The sequence below is a fragment of the Wyeomyia smithii genome, chromosome 2 (assembly GCF_029784165.1).
Source record: "Wyeomyia smithii strain HCP4-BCI-WySm-NY-G18 chromosome 2, ASM2978416v1, whole genome shotgun sequence".
Classification (NCBI taxonomy): Eukaryota; Metazoa; Arthropoda; class Insecta; order Diptera; family Culicidae; genus Wyeomyia; species Wyeomyia smithii.
In genome coordinates, this window is record NC_073695.1 from 8035940 (window position 1) to 8054829 (window position 18890).

Consider the following 18890-nt stretch of genomic DNA (forward strand, 5'->3'; position numbering starts at 1 on the left):
CAGACCGTGCCCCCCGGTTCGGCGGACCCAGAATCGAATCGGCTGCTGCAAAATAACAAGTTTGCACTGCTGCTGGTAGAAAATGGTAACAACGAGCCCATCGCTAAAAAAGAGCGAGTCCCCCCGCTATTTACCCCCCTCCGGGACATGCTTAAGCTACAAGCGGAGCTTGCCAACTTATCGTTGGAGCCTCTCTACAAAAAATGTAGCAAAGGCACCAAAATCCTGTGCTCCAACATGGAGGAGTACAACAAAGTGAGCGATCTACTAGCCAGGCACCAGGTGCCCTACTACACGCACGACAACCCAGCAACGAAGCCACTGAAAGTGGTACTACGAGGTTTGCCAGCTTTGGCTGCATCGACAGTGAAAGCCGAGCTTGAGCAGGTTGGCTTTAAAGTGGAAGCGGTTTTCCCGATGAATCGTCGATCCCAAACCGTCAAGGACGACTCCTACCGAGACGAGCTGTTCTTAGTACACTTCACTAAGAGAAGCACGACTCTTGGTGCACTGCGTAACACCAAACATCTGTTCCACACCATCATCCAGTGGGAACCGTAACGTCCTCAACACCGTGACGTAACCCAGTGTACCATCTGTTTGTGGTTCGGCCATGGTACACGAAACTGCAAAATGATTCCGCGTTGTGACAAGTGCGCTGGGGCGCATCGCTCTTCGACCTGCCTTCAACCTGATGACTCCGAGCCGAAATGCGCGAACTGTGACCAAAACCATCGTCCCACCAGCCGGAGCTGCCCGAAGCGTGCGGAATTTATTCGCATTCGTAAGGCAGCGTCAACAGCCAATCAGAACGGACGTCATCGAAAGCCTCCCCCGGCTCATACACCAGATCAGTTTCCACCGATCCGGACCAGACATGTGGTCCCCGTGTTGGAGCCGCTTCCGCTCCCGAATAGCAGTCAACCGAATCGTAGCACGCCTGCTACGCCTGCCGTCTCGCCGCCGCTGCTGCTCTCTCAAACCAAGGACCCACGCCGAATCCCGGATTGTCATACGCTGGCGTTACTTCTGGGACGTTTGCTGGTTATACTGAAGACGACCCTCCACTATCAACAGAGGAACTAGTCAAAATCATCTCCGCTGCATTCGAAATCCAGCGTAAATATAAAACCCGCAGCCGGCAGCTTGCTGCAATCGTCGCCCTAATCTCCAACAATGGACCATAAGCCCTTCGTTATTGCGAATTGGAATGCTTGTTTTCTACGGAACAAACACGTTGAGCTTCTTGATTTCCTTGGCGAGAAGGAGGTCGATATTGCCGTCATTACGGAGACTCATCTGAAGCCGAAAGTTAACATCTTCCTTCCGGGCTTCCAGCTGGTACGACTAGACAGGATCAATGCCGGGGGCGGAGGAGTTGCCATCGCTGTGAGGAACAACATCAAGCGTCGCCTGCTGCCGAGTTTCCAGCTTAAGACTATCGAAGCCATCGGGGTTGAAGTCGAAACCTCGCTCGGCCCAATCATCATCATCGCAGCGTACTGTCCCAAGCAAACCACCACCCGAGACGGTACCGCTGCAAAATTACGAAACGATCTGGCCAAGCCGACTCGGCGGCGGGCGAAGTACATCATTGCTGGAGACCTGAACGCTCGGCACGAGGTGTGGGGCAACCGAAGACAAAACAGGAATGGCATCATCCTGGCGGAAGACCTTGAGACCGGGCACTACAACATCTTGGCACCGGAGTGCCCTTCCAGAATCTCCCGGTCCGGGGTTCACTCTGTCCTGGACATATTCCTGTCCAACATGGCAATCTTCGAGGTTCCAGTGGTGTTCGAGGAGCTTTCGTCGGATCACTATCCGGTGGTGCTGACCTTAGGTGCCACTACTGAGACGGTGGCCAATCAACCCAGGCGAGATTACCATCGCGCCGACTGGGTCCGGTTTCAGCGTATCGTCGACGAGAACACCAACACCGACCACCCGTTGAACACTCCAGCGGAGATCGACCAGGCGATGGACACACTCCAGCGTGCGATTGTCGTCGCACGTGACTCGGCGGTCCCAGTACAGCAAACTCAGGTGAGTACCGCCCTCCATATTGACAGCACCACTAAACACATCATAAGGTTGCGCAACATCTATCGGCGCCAGTACCAACGAACTGGTGACCGATCCAAGAAGACCATGAGCAACCGACTGACCAAGGTTATCCAGGAACGCATTCAAGATCTGCGGAACCACGAGTTTGGCCAAAAGCTCCGCCAGATTCCACCAAACTCAAAACCTTTTTGGTCCTTAACCAAAATTTTGAAAAAGAGACCAAAACCCATTCCTCCGCTTGTTCCGTCCGGGGAAGGTGAACTACTCATAACACCTGTTGAAAAGGCGAACGCGCTGGGGCAGCAGTTCGTGTCGTCACACAATTTGGGGCGAAACATCGTCAGCCCTTTCGAGCTGGCTGTTTCTGAGGGAGTTACTATGGTCGACAATTCGAGCAGTTTGGTCCCAGAGGAAGTACGAGTGACGGCGGATGAGCTCATCGGTCTAGCGAGGAGATTTAGGAATATGAAGGCCCCCGGCTTTGATAACACATTTAACCTCGAGCTCAAGCACTTGAGCCACGGCTCATTTGCTTTTGTAGCACGTGTTTTCAACCGGTGCTGGGAGCTTGGCTACTTCCCTTCAATGTGGAAGTTAGCTAAAGTCATCCCAGTACTGAAGCCGGGGAAAGATCCTTCTATTCCTAAGAGCTATCGTCCAATCAGCCTACACTCTGCCCTCTCCAAGCTGTTTGAAAAGTCGATCCAGAGCCGCCTGCTTTCATTCACCGATGAGAATGGTGTCCTCCCTGAGGAACAGTTTGGTTTCCGCAAGGGCAGGTCCACCATCCATCAGCTCAATCGAGTTACGAACATCATCCAGCGGAACAAGTCGGTGTCCAAGACGACAGCAATGGCGCTCTTGGACATTGAAAAGGCTTTTGACAATGTGTGGCATGATGGCCTGGTGTACAAGCTGCATCGACACAATTTTCCGTTATACTTGATCAAAATCATCAAAAGCTATCTCTCGGACAGAGCCTTTCGGGTTTCCTTGCACAATGTGTGCTCAGAGCAACTAAACATCGATGCAGGAGTGCCCCAAGGTAGTATCTTGGGACCACTCCTGTATAACATTTACACCTCGGACATCCCACCTCTCCCGGGAGGTGGAGTGTTGTCACAATTTGCGGATGATACCGCGATCATGTACAAAGGTCGCATCATCCGCGCTTTGACACGCAAACTGCAAGGAAGCCTGAATGCTCTGAATGAGTACTATACCAGCTGGAAAATTGTGATCAATGTGGCCAAGACCCAGGTCATTTCGTTCCCACATTCGAGATCGTCCAGGCTTGTTCCTGCTGACGATTGCAGGATACGGTTCGGTGGCTCCCTTATAGAGTGGTCCAACGGGGTGGCCTATCTTGGTCTGTCTCTGGACAGTCATCTAATTTTTCGGGCTCATGTCGATAAAAGACAGTGACCAAATGCTGCATCCTCATCAGGGCATTGTACCCCCTGATTTGCAGGAATTCGAAATTGTGTCTGAAGAATAAGATGGCTGTCTACAGACAGATCAATTACCCCACGTTGGAATACGCCGTACCAGTTTGGAAGGACTGTGCCCGGACAAACAGGCTGAGGCTCCAGCGCGTCCAGAACAAAATCTTAAAAATGATCTTAAACCTTCCCCCCTGGACAAGAACAAGCGAGGTACACGAGCTCGCGAACCTGGAAACCTTGGCAGTGCAATTCGACCGGTACTGCACGAAATATGGAGGGAGGTGCTCCATCTCCAAACACGCCATTATCCGCGAACTTTAGGTTAAGATTGTAAATAGTAGAATAAGTAGGTTAAGTAGGTAGAATATTTTTAAATAATTAAATCCTGATGTTCAAACATCAAAAACAATTAATACTATAATTAAAATATGTAAAATGAGCAACAAAAACAAAAATTAGGAAAAATCAAAGTTGAAATGCATTGAAGCAAAACACTTACATTGTAAAATTATTGTAAATTACCAATTAACAAATACATTGAACATTTAGTCAAAAAAAAAAAATTCAGCTTCAGTTTAGTTTGTTCCACAATAGCAAGTGCGGTGCAGCTGTTAAAGCTTCGCGACATTAAGAAACGAGAGCTGCATACGAGTCAACTTCCAGGCACCGCGGAGCATGTTACCTTCATTTTGCATACGGCAGCAACAATAACCATCGTACGCTGCAGGATATTTTGCTGGCACAGTTGCTGGAGGGCACAGCGGAGAGCAAATTTTATACGCGGCCAACTAAATAATCGATGCTACCGGTGGTGGTGTGATCATCAGCATTCTGTAGCTACATTTCGAGCTGAAGATTATGAAATCGGTTCTTTTCAGAACTATTAGATGATGAAGATAAGAGTTATGAGAATTTTCACAACTACTACTAGTGTGAAATGTTCATCTATTTCTAAATAATCATTTTACAATAACGACCAGGACGCACCAAAGATAAACGGTAGTGTTACCTATGAATAGTTTGTCACAAGATATAACCCTCATTTCAAGAATTTTCATTGCTAAATTGAGTGATTTTCCGGTTTAATTGTTTGTTTGTGTTCACTCGAACACCGTTATCAGTCAAATATCAGCAACGAAAATTAGTTAATCTAAGAACCAGAGTGATTTTCGCATCGGGAAAGCAAAAACTTTCTTTTGATGCTTATGAAAATCACTCAGTAGTATTGAAGATGTATTGGTTTGTTTCTCTTTCTTTCTATAAGCTACGTAGCCACGCCTTAATGGTAAAATCTACGCTGAACTCGATACAAAAGACTGCGTGTGAAAAATTCACAGTTGCTTCAGTTTAGTTTGTTACACAAAGGCGAGAGCAGTGCAGCTGTTAAAGGTACGCGACATTGAGAAACGAGAGCTGCATACGAGTCAACTTCCAGGCACTGCGGAACTATGTTACACCTTTATTTTGCATACGGCAGCAACACTTACCATCATTCGATGCAGGATATTTTGCTAGCACAGCTACTGGAGGGCACAGCGGAGAGCAAATTTTATGCGCGGCCAACAAAATATTCATGGTGCGATTATCAGCGTTCTGTAGCACGAATTTCTAACTGAATATTATGGAATCGGTTCTTTTCAGAACTATAGATGCTTGAAGATAAGAGTTATGAGAATTTTCGCAACTACTACTAGGGTAAAATTTTCATGTATTCATTCATCGTTAGTTTTAAAATAACGACTGTCAAAAATAAACGGTAGTGTTACCTATGAACAGTTTAGCGCAGCATATAATAATATTTAGTTTAGCATATATTATATATTTGGTCCTACGTCACCATTTCATACAACCCCTAGGGCTGTATACCTTGTAGTATTGAGGTAAAAAACTAATTTATCGGGTTATGCTATTGGTCATTATTTTTCAACATTATGTAAAATCTGATCAACTAGTTTGATTTAGGTATTTCGGAATATCAACATAAAATTAACATAAATAAACAGTTTTAAAAATTAAACATAGGTTTATCTACTATCCTGCGAATGCGGTACAGTGAGCCAACTTTTTTATTTTTCAAATAATATTTGTTTGTTTATGTAGAAGAAGACGAAAACAAAGCAGTAGAATAAGGTGGTGGTGATGGGATGAGGATTGTTAGGCAACACTAGAAAAGGTTTCTGTGATGGAACGCAGATGACAGATGTTTCATGCGCGTCATTCATCATGTGCGAATTTATATCGGGGTATTAGCAAGTAATCTGCTCATCAATGATTAAAAGAGGACAGTACTTAGTTATTCCAAGCTTTGCTATTGTTAATAACAAATCGCAGAGACAAACTTTTGCATGTGTGAATACTTTTTTGAACAATCCAGTATTTTTTCATGAGCAATGGTATTTGTAAAAAAATTTTTCAATCACATTCATTTTTATTTATTTGGTAAGTTTAGTTTAAATATAACATATTTAACATCAAACAATTGAGAATATCAACTATTATTCAAGTTATGAAATTTAAAAAATATTAAATGCTTAGAAAACAATTTTTCGAGAATAATCAAATCATGGAGAAAAAGTCTTTAGATATTGAAGAAAACAGCTGTGCAGTGGATCCGTATAAGAAGCGAGATGCAGATTCGTTTTCGAGTAAGCAACCAATCCACGCGTTGTCATGTTCTACTGAACGAAGAATTTATCGCAGTTTAGATAATTAATTAAGTTTTAAATCGGTGCTGGCCATCTTCATCGAATTATCGATAGTGTCATAGTTACATATTGCACTTCAACTCGATATTTAAAAAAAATACCAACTTTTAACAGTCCAAAATGAATTTGAAAGTGGCTAGCCACTAAGGGCAAACGAATGTTGTTTCTCTGTGGAAGCTGCCCTCATGAAGCTTATATTTTATCAGAAAGAATTTTTATTTCTCTTGCTCGTGTAGCAGTGCAAAATGCCAAAAGTGAATCCCTGACGTCATCTCAATCTATTTTATCTTATTAGAAACTCGTGATTAAGAAACTCTAATGGCTATTTGATACCAAGATGGCCGCAATCAGTAACAATTATCCCGTAAAATATTCAGCAATCAGAATTAAATCGATTCCGGAGTATCATTGCAAATTGGATAAACAAAATCGTTGCTACACTGTTTCGAACCATGACACCGGCGGGCGGGGTGCCCTCGTTGGTTCGCGAAACTGGAACATGGTTTCGAGCCGGCAGCGGCCTCAATCGTTTGCCGTCGACTCCAATTACACGCTGCCGGCACGAAAGTGAAATATGATCTGTTCGAGCCTCGTACAATTTACGAACCGATACCTAACCATTATTGTATTATAAGGACGCCGAGGTAACGATATGAAGCCACTGGTCGACAAAATGTAGAACACAATTTGCATTTGATTGATTCGTAAAAAATATATCGTGGATACAATTTTTTCATCCGTACTCTACAGAAAATTAATATAAAATCATGCGTCGACCAGTGTTATTTTTTGGGCGCTCATGTATGGAACCACTGTCGGAATGCAATGCTGAAAACATCACGGGCCGATAATGATTGATTGGGCACCGAAAACGCTCTGCAAGTGAGATAATCACATTAAATCGTACAAAGTGCAAAATGAGATTTACGTCAGGCCGAAATGGAAAACGGTTCTTCGTCGGTGGCAATTTAATTAAATTGAGAAGGTGATCATCAGTGGTTTGAACGACATGTGCTTTTTCGGTTTCGTCCACTCAGCAACAGAGTGTAGCCATGGGGAAGAAAATGCTAAAACAATCCTTCATAAAATAAATCAACCACGCAATTTCACTGGGAAAATTTACCGACGTTTCATATCAGCCCAAGTTTGACTTGGGCTAAAAACTTTCCAAGCTAAATGCAAAGTGTAATCTACACTTACCCTTTTACATCACGTTACCGCACGTAGTGAAACGCATCGGATGATAAACGATAAACTCCTTCGGGCCCAGCATGCAGCAACAAAGCAGCATCAGCAGCAGCAGCATCTCAAGGCCCGCTGCAGATGCAGCTTTCGCGTTGGTTTGAAACGCGTCGCCTTCGTAGCTAAGCCACCAACTGAGACTGCCTTTGACTAGCCCGGCGATGCAGAGCATCCTCCCGCCACCGTCATCTCCACCGTGTGATCCGGTTCAAAGCTGGCTCTGCCGGGCTGGAGTTCAAGTTTATGGTTGAAGTGGCAAGAGTGATAGAAGAAAAGCACTTTGCCGGTCGGTCGTCACATGTGCAACGGGTACAAGAAGAAGAAAAAGGAAGAAACCAAGCGGCATGAAGTGGAACAACAACTCCGTTACGTCCAAGGTAGGGCAGCACTGATAAACCGGCACACGACGTGTGTGAGGGTAGGTCAGTGATACAACAGCGTCAGAGGCGGCGCTTTCGGCGTGCTATCGTGATGGTGGCAGTTTTCGCTGAACTCGCAGCCTGTCACTCCGAGCGTACAAGTGGGAATTGGTTGAACGACACCAACAGTAGCAGCAGCAGCACATAAACTCAAGCTCACACACACGCGTCTTTACCATACTGTCTGGGGGTGCTCTGTAGAACAACGTGCACGCGAGAAATGATACAAAAATTGATTGATTGATTTTTGACAGTATCAATAGCATATTTAAGACATATCAAATTTGCACGGCTTTCATCATTTAACAATTATTATTACAACCGTTTCGGAGACCATGCACACCATGTCATTAAATGACCATTTTAACATTTTTATTACAGCGTTTACTGTCGCGGGAAAAGATTTTATTTATACGTCGTTCGCCAACTTTTGAATCAGATTATATTCTTGATAATTAAACACCGATTGATTTACTTATCAGTATTATTATTTTCATCGATGATTTCTTTCGTAAGATTATGAACAAAAACATAATTTTGAAATTGAATAATGTCGAATTTTGTTTTTCTCCACCTTAAAACTTTTTTATTGCATGACACTCTCAGTTTAAAGTTTTCTTAAGTTTTTTTGAGAAAAAATATATATATATATATATATATATATATATATATATATATATATATATATATATATATATATATATATATATATATATATATATATATATATATATATATATATATATATATTTTGACGAAACTGTCGAGTCTAACCTCTAAACGAAACACAAATTTCTACATAACTCTGGAGCAAATCAAGCAGATGGAACCAAAATTGAAAAGAGGGGTTTTAGAGGGCAAGGCATGTCTCTTGCGGTGGTTTGTTACCCCTCCTCCTCCTCTAGAAGGGGAGGACTCCCATACAAATGAAACACAAATTTTTATATAACTCTAGAATCAATCAAGTAAATGGACCCAACTTTCGGAAGTGAGGATTTTAGAGTATGAAAAATGTTTCCATGATGGTTAAACAGCCTATTAGATTTCATTCTAAATCAAGCTTTAGAAAACAGCCCGAAATGACCAAACACCGTCAAATATGGCTACAGGTAGCTTCCGTTATTGGCAACACGCTCCTCGATTTTTAGTTGCCAAAAACGGAACATTTTTTCGTGAGACTTTTTTGTTTTTTATCATTTTTAAAAATTGAAAAACAATATTTAAACATTAATTGGACAATAAATTGACCCCAAAATGTCTGTAATTTTGTCTTACCAGCGAGAATGTAAATGGGCACTAACGGTGCAATAAAGGATTAGTCCTATATTTTCTTTTTCTTGTTGTCATATTGCTTAATCCAATGACTATTCAGCATGTCACCGAGCGCAGTCTTCTGCTGCGGTCAATTGCGTTTGAAAAAAAAAGCCTTGGGAGGAAATTATTGTTTTCCAATAATACTTGCAGGTATTCTTCTCAAGCAATTTACACCAACCCGTTGTTCGAGTTTCGCACACTGTGCTTTTTGTCTTTGTGGCATTTTTATCTTCACAAAACTATTGTTATCTAAAAATCATCTCTAACAATTTGTTCAAAAATTTTTAGTAAATCTAGTCGATTGTCTCCTACTAAAGAAACAATCTCCTTTAAATAGAATGTAAATTAAACGATTTTTGTGTTTTCGTAAAGTAACGCTACAGTTCGAGTAAAATGCTCAAGATTTTGCTCAAAGCACGAGGGAAGAGGAAACAAGCAATGGTTGATTAAGAGTACTACCAAAGCCCTGGATCGCATCAAAGTAATTTTTTGGAGTCCTTTAACTCTTTCGGAATTAACTGGATTGCGGAATTTCTGATTGTAACAAATATTTTACGGTTTACCTTTTTACTGAAAAATATTTCGGAGAACATTACATTACTTTCTTTGTTTTGTTTGTGTTTCAATATTTCTAAAGTTGAAGACAAAACTTTAGGTTTTCAAATAAAGATTTGTGCACAGTATGTTCACTCAAGACATTTTCAATGGTCTATATTTTAAGAAAGGGAAAGTATCGGCTAGCTGTACTCAAAATTTTGGAACAAATTATCTTAGCTTAGCTTAGCTTAGTTCTGACTGTACATATCAATGGTTGCTACTCCGTGATGGGTCCAAGCCACCCAAGATGCACAATGAATCAACTGAAAGAACGACTGGGAGTGGTAATTCCTTCTCACTGTGCATCATCCAATGACCCGATTTTCAATAGACCAATAACGGCGCCGGCCACGTCTTTACAGTCAGGTGGGGATATCGTCGGTTTCGTGTAACACCGGCACAACTTAAAAGTTTTCCATGTTGCAGTCAAATGATACCAAATATGATCAACTTTTATTTCACAAAGACTTTTTTCAAAATCCACAAAAAAAACTGAGTTATAAATCGATGTGTCTTTGAAAGTTGTAACTTGCTCATAGATTTCTTGGAGACGATAAAGGTAATTTTAAACGCCAACTTTTCAATCCCGTTTCTCTTGGAGCTCTGAACTTCGAGTTATGCTAGTACTGCACGAAGCCTTCAATAAGGAAGAAATGTTAGAATGTAGTCTTCGCTTTGTTAGGGACCGAGTATACCTCTGCATCCCTACAAAGACCACGGAAGGGAGTTTTTGTTAGTGGGGTGGGTTTTTGATCAGGATTCACTTTGATAAGTGATATGACCATGATCTAATTGGATTAATGTAACAATATAGTTATGATTCTATACATATAATCAGCGTTGCTAAACGAGCGAGAAGCAAAACATATCCACTCCTTTCTGCTCGAGACTGAGATGTCTGCTACGCTTCTCCAGTCGTTCGCACACACACTTTCGAGAAACTCTTTATTATCCATGCATTTGCCAGAGCAGCAGCCAGCATACAGCCGCTCTTTCTCTTTTGCTTTTTTACTCACGCCAAATACGCGAGTACTCGAATAAGAGTACTTGACTAGGAGTGCTTGAAAAAATGTGCCCGAAAACAAAAATGCTTCGTTCACCGACTCACGCATGCGGCTTGTCCATCGCTAAACTGATGCCAAGCAGTTTTGCATCGTGCACCGACGAGCGAAAGTGGGGTGATAAATCTATATAGAATCGCATGCTTGAACGTGTATGATATTCGACCACCTACTCGCAGTGATGCCACAATTTCAACTGTATTTCGAATCTCAGAAAATCACCTTGGTGGTATTTCAATCTGTATAAATATCTGCACATGTACTGGACATATCCCTTAAAATAAAAAACACAATTATGCACACGTTTATGCGTAACATATAAATATAATGAAACCTCCAATACGCTCAATAGCATTTGAGTTCTTTTTCGATTTTCAACTATATCGAAAAGTTTGTTTCGCGATCCACGAAAATCAAAAAAAAAAAAAAAAATCTGTATAGTTCTGTACTATTTCCAGAAAATCTGTAATTTGTATATACAGATATCTGTATAAAAAATACGCAAAAATCTGTATAAGTACTGAAAAAACTGTATATGTGGCATCCCTGCCTACCCATCGAAATATTTTTTTCGCCACTCCGCTTTGTCGTACCTTGTCACTCCGTATCGTCATAATGCGTCTTGACGGTTGTGCTCGCGAGAAAGGGAGGTACACGCGAGTGGGAAAGTACGCGAGCGAGAGTGCGTGTCGGCCTATGAGAAAACTCGCAAGCATCAACGCTCGGTAGTGTGAAATGAAAAAAGGAAAAGAGAATGAGAAACAGTACGACAGGAGTATCTCTAGTGTGAGATTTCGGTAGCGGCGAGAACGCCACTTGGAGTATCGCATGCTTTTTGCGAGCGAGTTTAACAACGCTGCATATAATGTGACATTAATGAAGATGAATTTTATAATACAATAAGAAGTAATATGGCATGTAAAGAAGATCTCGGTTGGCTGCTTTGCATAGCTGAAATATCCAAATTTTTAACGCAGAAAACGCAAAAGAAATATTAAAAAGAGATTCGAAAATCATATGAAAATGATCCGTCATGTTGTGCTAAAATAAAATAGATGAACTTATATTAGACTAATTCATGACAATTCTAGAGTAGTTATTGTGCTGCCTTCGGCGGCTGAAAACATTGATTAAAATAAATTATTAAGTATAAAGTCATCTAAACATTGTAGATATGATCATGTATAATGTGAGATTCTTAAAAATGAATTATAAAATACAACAAGAGGCATGTGAAGAATATCTCGGTTGACTGCCTTCCATAGCTGAAATAATTAAAACGGATTCGAAAAACATATGAAAAGGGTCCGTTATATTGTGTTCCCAAAAAGAGTGATGGACTTTTTAGACTTTTTCATGGCATATCAATAGTTGTTGTTGTGCTCCTTTCAGTGGCTGAAAACATGAATTGAAATGAGTTATTACAAAAACACTGCCGCGCTTGCACAAACGTCTCGCTCTTTTCTACGACTATTCATCGCGTAAAATCATCTAAACAAATCATCCACACGTTCACGCATTTATCACAACCACGAACGTTATCGGCAAGAAGTGGAGAAATTGGAGTACCGCCCTAACTAACACGCTGAGAATCCTGAGTAAGAATTCCCAGGATTCCTATAACTCGGTGACGGAATCGCGAGAGGAATCGTTTCTGCGATACGTACAGAATCTGTGCGAATCGCATACGGGAAACCTTTTCAAGAATCCTCAAAAATCCAAATGAATTGTGAGAGGAAGCGTTTCTGCGATACGGACAGAATTTATAAGAATCGCATATGGAAAACCTTCTCAAGAATCCTACAGAATCCAAATGAATCGTGAAAGGAATCGTTTCTGCGATACGGACAGAATCTGTTCGAATCGCTTATGGAAAACCTCAAGAATCCCAATTTAGGAATCTCGGCGACAGAATCGTGAGAGGAATCGTTTCTGCGATCCGGACAGAATATTTTTACGCGGTTTTTTACAAGGATATTTTTTACGCGGTATTTTGAATGAACGCGTATTTTTAGACGCATTTTCGAATCAACCATGTTTCTTACGCGGGATTTCGAATTACTGCGGTTTTTCAACGCAGATTTGATTTCCGCGTATTTAACGTGGTTTTTTACGAGGTACGTATTCCCAGCGTAAAAAACTGAGTGTATAGCATAAGACTGAGGAAAACGTGTCGTAATATGTCTATTTCTTTTCTAGATGAGATTTAAGAATCTAACCAACATCATAGAGAATATTATACTCATCACGAGAGACGGTAAACTTGCTCCCATTTTGGATCAAATTGCGTTTCTGAGAAAGTTATTTATTCTTTTCTCAAAGTGTTCCACTTAATAATTTAATCCTGTCACTTGGTAATTCTACTTTAGAAGTATACAAAACCTATGTCTGGAATTGATATTGACCAAACAATCGTGTAACTGATGGTTAACAAATGAAAATGACTCTCGCGGTATTAGATTTTTTGTAGTACTAGTAGTATCAAATGGAAACATTGCATATTCTCAATATCTAATTCTATTCTACTAAGACGTTCAATGTAAAATTTATTATATTTCAGCAAAACTAGATTTCCCTTTTCTTGGCTTCCTCTGATCTGAACCTCAAATGATATAATTCAGAAAGACCAGCAATCAAATATATATAGGTATCACCAAAGTAAACTGAACACTGCGACTGTACATGGACCTTGCGTCCTTCTAGCGTCGAGCCGAAATTGCTTCGACCTAGTAGAATGCGAACAAACTTCTTTGAATATGCGAACAGAATTACAAATTTGAACAACTGACTCTAACAAGGATAGACTATTCGACATGACTGTCGTCCCAGTTAGAATAAACTCATATATACGTTAGTCGCACCCATAGGTTTCGCATAGATTCCCTAGGATTCCTCACATTGGAATCGTAAAGCGTCCGCAATAAGGAATCCTGACGAAAGAATCCTCAAGAATACCTTGTATATGGGACTGGGATTCTTGAGCGAAAATCGTGTTATGAGAATTCTTCGGATACGAAACCTTTGACTTTAACCGATTTGTGCTCAAAATTCTTATATCTTGTAAATTCTTGTTATTTTCATTTAATTTCGATGGCACCAAAAGATCCAGTAACCTATCTACTTTCAAATTAGCGTAAGCGGTGCCCAAGAATTCTTTCATTCCCGGGAATCCAATGCTCCGAAAACTGAGGAATTTCATGATATATAAAATTACTTTAACAGGCCATTTGTATGGTTTTGGGTATTTTGGTCCTTCCGGAATAGATTCCACTGGCGCTTCTAGTGACCATAAAAACAATTTAATAGAACAAGGTCAAATACCATTCAATATTGGTATATTCGGAACCGGGATGATGCCCCCAGACCGGAAAACGACCTCAGACGCCATTTTGAATTTTGAAATGGTGACTTCCGGACTCTGGGAAATATAAATATCTGGCCGAATACCTCCCAATATGAGTATTTCCAAAATCGGGTTGATGCCCAGAGAACGGAAATAGATTCCAGACGACATTTTGGAATTCAAAATGGTGTCTGGGTCGTTTTTCGGTCTCTGGGTATCATCCCGATTCCGGGAAAACCCATATCGGGTGATATTCGGCCATTTTTGGCCTTTTTTCAGAAACCGGAAGTCACTATATTGAATTCAAAATGGCGTCTGGAGTTGATTTCCGGTCTTTGGGCATCATTACGCATCAGGAAATACTCATTTTGGGAGGTATTCGGCCAGCTTTTGTTATTTTTCAGACACCCGAAGTCACCATTAAGGAAATCAAAATGGCGTCTGAGGTCGTTTTCCGGTTTCGGCGCATCATCCCGGTCCTGAAAATATAAATCTTGGATGGTATTCAACCTTGTTTTATTTAATGGTTTCCGGTGGTGGGCACCATTCTGCTAATTCGCTAAAACGCTAATTAGCGACGCTAATTTTCAGGTAGCGGTTTAGCGGTTTCGATAATTTTTGAGCTGATTAGCGAACTGTTAGCGTCGCTAGAATTTTGACCTTCGTAACGCTAATCGCTCATTCGCTAAATTTGTAGAGAAGCGACAAAAAAATATTTACAAAATTTGTGAGTTGCTGATAGCGTACATAAATTGATTCGAACGATGAACGTACTTTACGGCGAAAATTACTTTATAACGTATGTTTCATTCAAATAACGTTCATTTGTCTCAACTGTCTAGTGTTTCTCTCTTTACGACAAAAGTGCAAGTCAGTCTTTTTACCATAGAATGGGGTTCCATTTAGCGTACAAGCCACTAGAGCATCCTGAAATTATGGTAACTTCTTCGATTCAAATAATAATTGTGTTGTTTATGGAAAAATCACAGGAGGGTTGTGTGCAAAGCCACGACCGCAAGGTTGAAGTAGAATACTTTTACAAGAAAGATAACCCGGCTGCTTGCGTGTCAGTCATTTTTCCTAGCAAATAAATGTTGACCGCTCATTGGCAGTATTGAAAATTCTGTGCAAATGAACTTGAAGTACTACTCAATTTCAGTTTGCACATATAAATACGACCTCACTGAACAGGAAAAGAACAAACTTCTTGCGGCACAAACAAGTTTCAACAGTCAGAGTATATGTACATGTGAATTCAAATTAAGATAATTAACTTTTGGTTATAGCTCAGAAAGAGGAAACATTAAATCTTCAATTCATTTGTTTGGTTGTCCTAAAAAGGACAGTTTGTTGATGAATTTAAAATCGGATATGACGCTGATTGCATCTCTGTGTTACGCCGATAGCGGGAGTTATGGTGAATCTGCGTATGACGAAGGCATCGTATTACCTGTTTTATTGAATGGGAGAAAGGGGAATGTTGTAAAATTTTGTAAACATTTAACTCAAACAATATTACCAAATCGTAGTCAGTTGAAGGCTGTTTGCACACTGAAAATCAGACAGCCAGTAGAAGTTTTGATTGCCCAAATTCAGAATACCGAACAGCCGTAAAGAGAGCTGTTTATTTACCTACGGCAAGTTTCTCGCCCCATCGCTCGCGTTCGCGTTCACCATGGCAGAGGCCTAAGTGTCTTTGTGAATGCGTTCTAACATGGCAGTTTGTTATTCAAAGTCGGTTATGCTGATCGCAGCCTTTGCGCTGCCCCTACACTGGGGGGTTTACTTAATAAAGTAAAAATAAGACAACTACAACAGAATTTGATTGCATCCCGCACAGAATGTCTGCTTGTGTTGATGCCAGAAAATTATTAACCTTCAGTTATTTGTTTATTTGCTTTGACAAGGCTTGACTATTTTTAATAGTGCAATAGTGTGAATAATAAAATTACAACTATCTTCTAATCGCTGATCGCAACCGCAACCTTTGAGCTGCTCTAATAGTGGGGGAATTAAGATACACGGACAACATGCACTGTGGGAGCTATTCCACATTCAGTAAATTAGACGGATGCGACAGATTCAAATTGCTAGGATCCAACACAGAATGCTTGCTTGCGTTGTCAAAAATTATTAACTCTCAATGACTTGTTTATTTGCTTTGAAAAAGGCATTTTGATTTTCAAAATTGGATTTCCTGATGGCAATCTTCATGCTGCCCCGACACGGGGGGAATAATGGGAGTCTGGCGACACACGCTGAAAAGAACCGCGCTGCTCCTGAGACGTGGTGACCAACCACAGGGCTAGTGCTGCTGCTAAGGAAGGGCGACTGCTGTTGTCGCTGTCTAGAACTATTATGAGCGGCTTCGGCTGAAACAGGCTCTTATATAGGCCAAATAGCATGTTTTCAATTGCAAGGTATATGATTCTGTCGACCGTGCTTGGGAAGCAATCATATAACGACCAATCAGAGGTCGAAATTTTCGTTTTGACAAGGCTTGACTATTTTCAATAATACAATAGTGTGAATAATAAAATTACAATTATCTTATTTTGGGAAGAATCTTAGAAGATTTTCCAATCTATTGCTGCAAGAACAAAGGAAATCCATCGAATACTAACCGATTTATTAGCATATTTTTCACTTTTTTCGGTTTTAGATTTTCATTTCACATCCCTATGTAGCCGAACTTCCTGAGAGAAGTATTCTACTTCAAAATTTTTAGAGTAGATTTTTTTTACATACAAGCAAAACCAATTTTGCTGCTCCTTGTTTTTAATTAAATCCTCAAGCACATACTAACAGACGAAAAAAAAACCATCATTTCAAATTTCTACTGAAACGATGCGCTACCGGCTTGATTACTCCGCTTTGTCATCTTTCCCACCTCTCACTCTCTACAGGCAATTTTCCATCTGCATGGAAGTTCGCGTATATGTTTCCGGTTTACAAAAAAGGTGACAAGAGAAACGTCGATGATTACCGCGGAATCTCCGCCGGGAATTCAGTCTCAAAACTGTTCGAGTTGGTCGTGATGGAACCGATTTTTTATCATTGTAAGTCTCTTATCTCTGATACGCAGAATGGATTCAAGCCAAAGCGTTCAACAAAAACGAATCTCCTAACGTTCACCTTATTTGCAATGGATATTATGTCTGAAAGGCACCAAACCGATACACTGATTTGTCAGCAGCCTTCGATAAAATTAATCACAACATTACCATTGAAAAACTCTACCGAATGGGATTTGGCGGAAACATTTTACGCTGGCTTCAATCGTATCTTGCGTATCGCCACATCATGGTAAAAATTGGAGACAACAGATCGCAAGAATTTCATGCTTCTTCCGGGATCCCACAAGGTAGTCACCTCGGGCCTTTAATCTTCATCCCCTACTTCAACTATGTGAACTGCATTCTCAGTCGCCCCAGAATATTATTGCCGACGACATGAAAATTTACGCCAAAGTGCTGATAGCATATCTGCTATACCGTTGCCGCAGCCTCGCGAAATTTGGGAATGATAATGAGAATGGTCAAGAATTTCAGGGACGTGTATTGCAAAAGTCTATATTGCTCATTAGTTTGCTCGACGCTAGAATACTGTTCGGAAGTGTGGAGCCCTCATTACTTTAATGGTGCCAACAGAATCGAAGCAATTCAGCGGAGATTTGTACGTTTTGCTCTTCGACATCTACCTTGGAACGATCCTCACCAGCTCCCCAGTTATGAAAATCGCGCGCAGCTCATCGGCCTTGACTCTTTGAAAGTAAGACGTGATCTTTCACGAGCTATGTTAATTGCTGATACCCTGATGGCGGGAACCGACTGTGCTGTAAAACTGGGCAATATCAATCTAATAATTAATTCCAGAGTCGTTCGGAATAACCTTTTCTCTGCGAATTTCTTTCGTCGTACAAATTATGGGGCAAACGGAGCTCTTAGTGGGCTTCAGCGTGTTTTCAATAGTGTATCTTCCGTTTTCGACTACCATCTACCTCGCTCTAGTATTAGGAGTAATTTATTAAATATATATTGAGTCTGTTGATGTTGAACGTATAAATAAATAAAATTTACTGTTAAACCACAGTCATTGCGTGACAGCTTCGTCTAGGGAGCTGTCATGCAGTCTGATATATTTTTGTGGTTCTCAGTTTGACACATGCACGTACACTAGCACTGCTTTTTTTACGAAAACTGCTGTTATCTCCCAAACGAAGAATTGATTCAGAACTTGCTAGAAATGTCTGTTGGTCTGTGTCTCAAGTTTGAAGATCGTATTGCAAACTTCGAACCTCTCATTATGAAGAGCATTCAAAAGTAATTATTTTCGTTTGTTTTTCTGAGCTATAAACATGGCCACATGACAATCTACGTGTTAAAAAGTTAGCGATTAGCGATTAGCGAAAGTTCCGCTAATATGGGTTCAGCGTTTAGCGTTTAGCGATTATCGAGCTAAATATTCCAGGTAGCGAATTATCTATTAGCGTCGCTAAATTTTCAGTTAGCGGTGCCCACCACTGTGGTTTCTATCGGCAATAGAAGCCCCTCTGGAATTTATTCCGGAAGGACCATTTGAAAGCCATATTACTCAAACACTCAACAGCTAACAAGTGGCCTGTGGAAGTATTTTAAGAACTTTGAACCATTAATTGTGAGATTCTGTTCAAATATGTACAAGTATCAAATCAAGTA

General features: G+C 40.8%; 1 protein-coding gene across 1 annotated transcript in view; it reads right to left on the bottom strand.

Annotated features, from left to right (window-relative positions):
• Positions 1-18890, bottom strand: part of LOC129721270 (heparan sulfate 2-O-sulfotransferase pipe) — a 555985-nt gene that overhangs the window by 356520 nt on the left and 180575 nt on the right. The gene's annotated exons all lie outside the window — the stretch shown is intronic.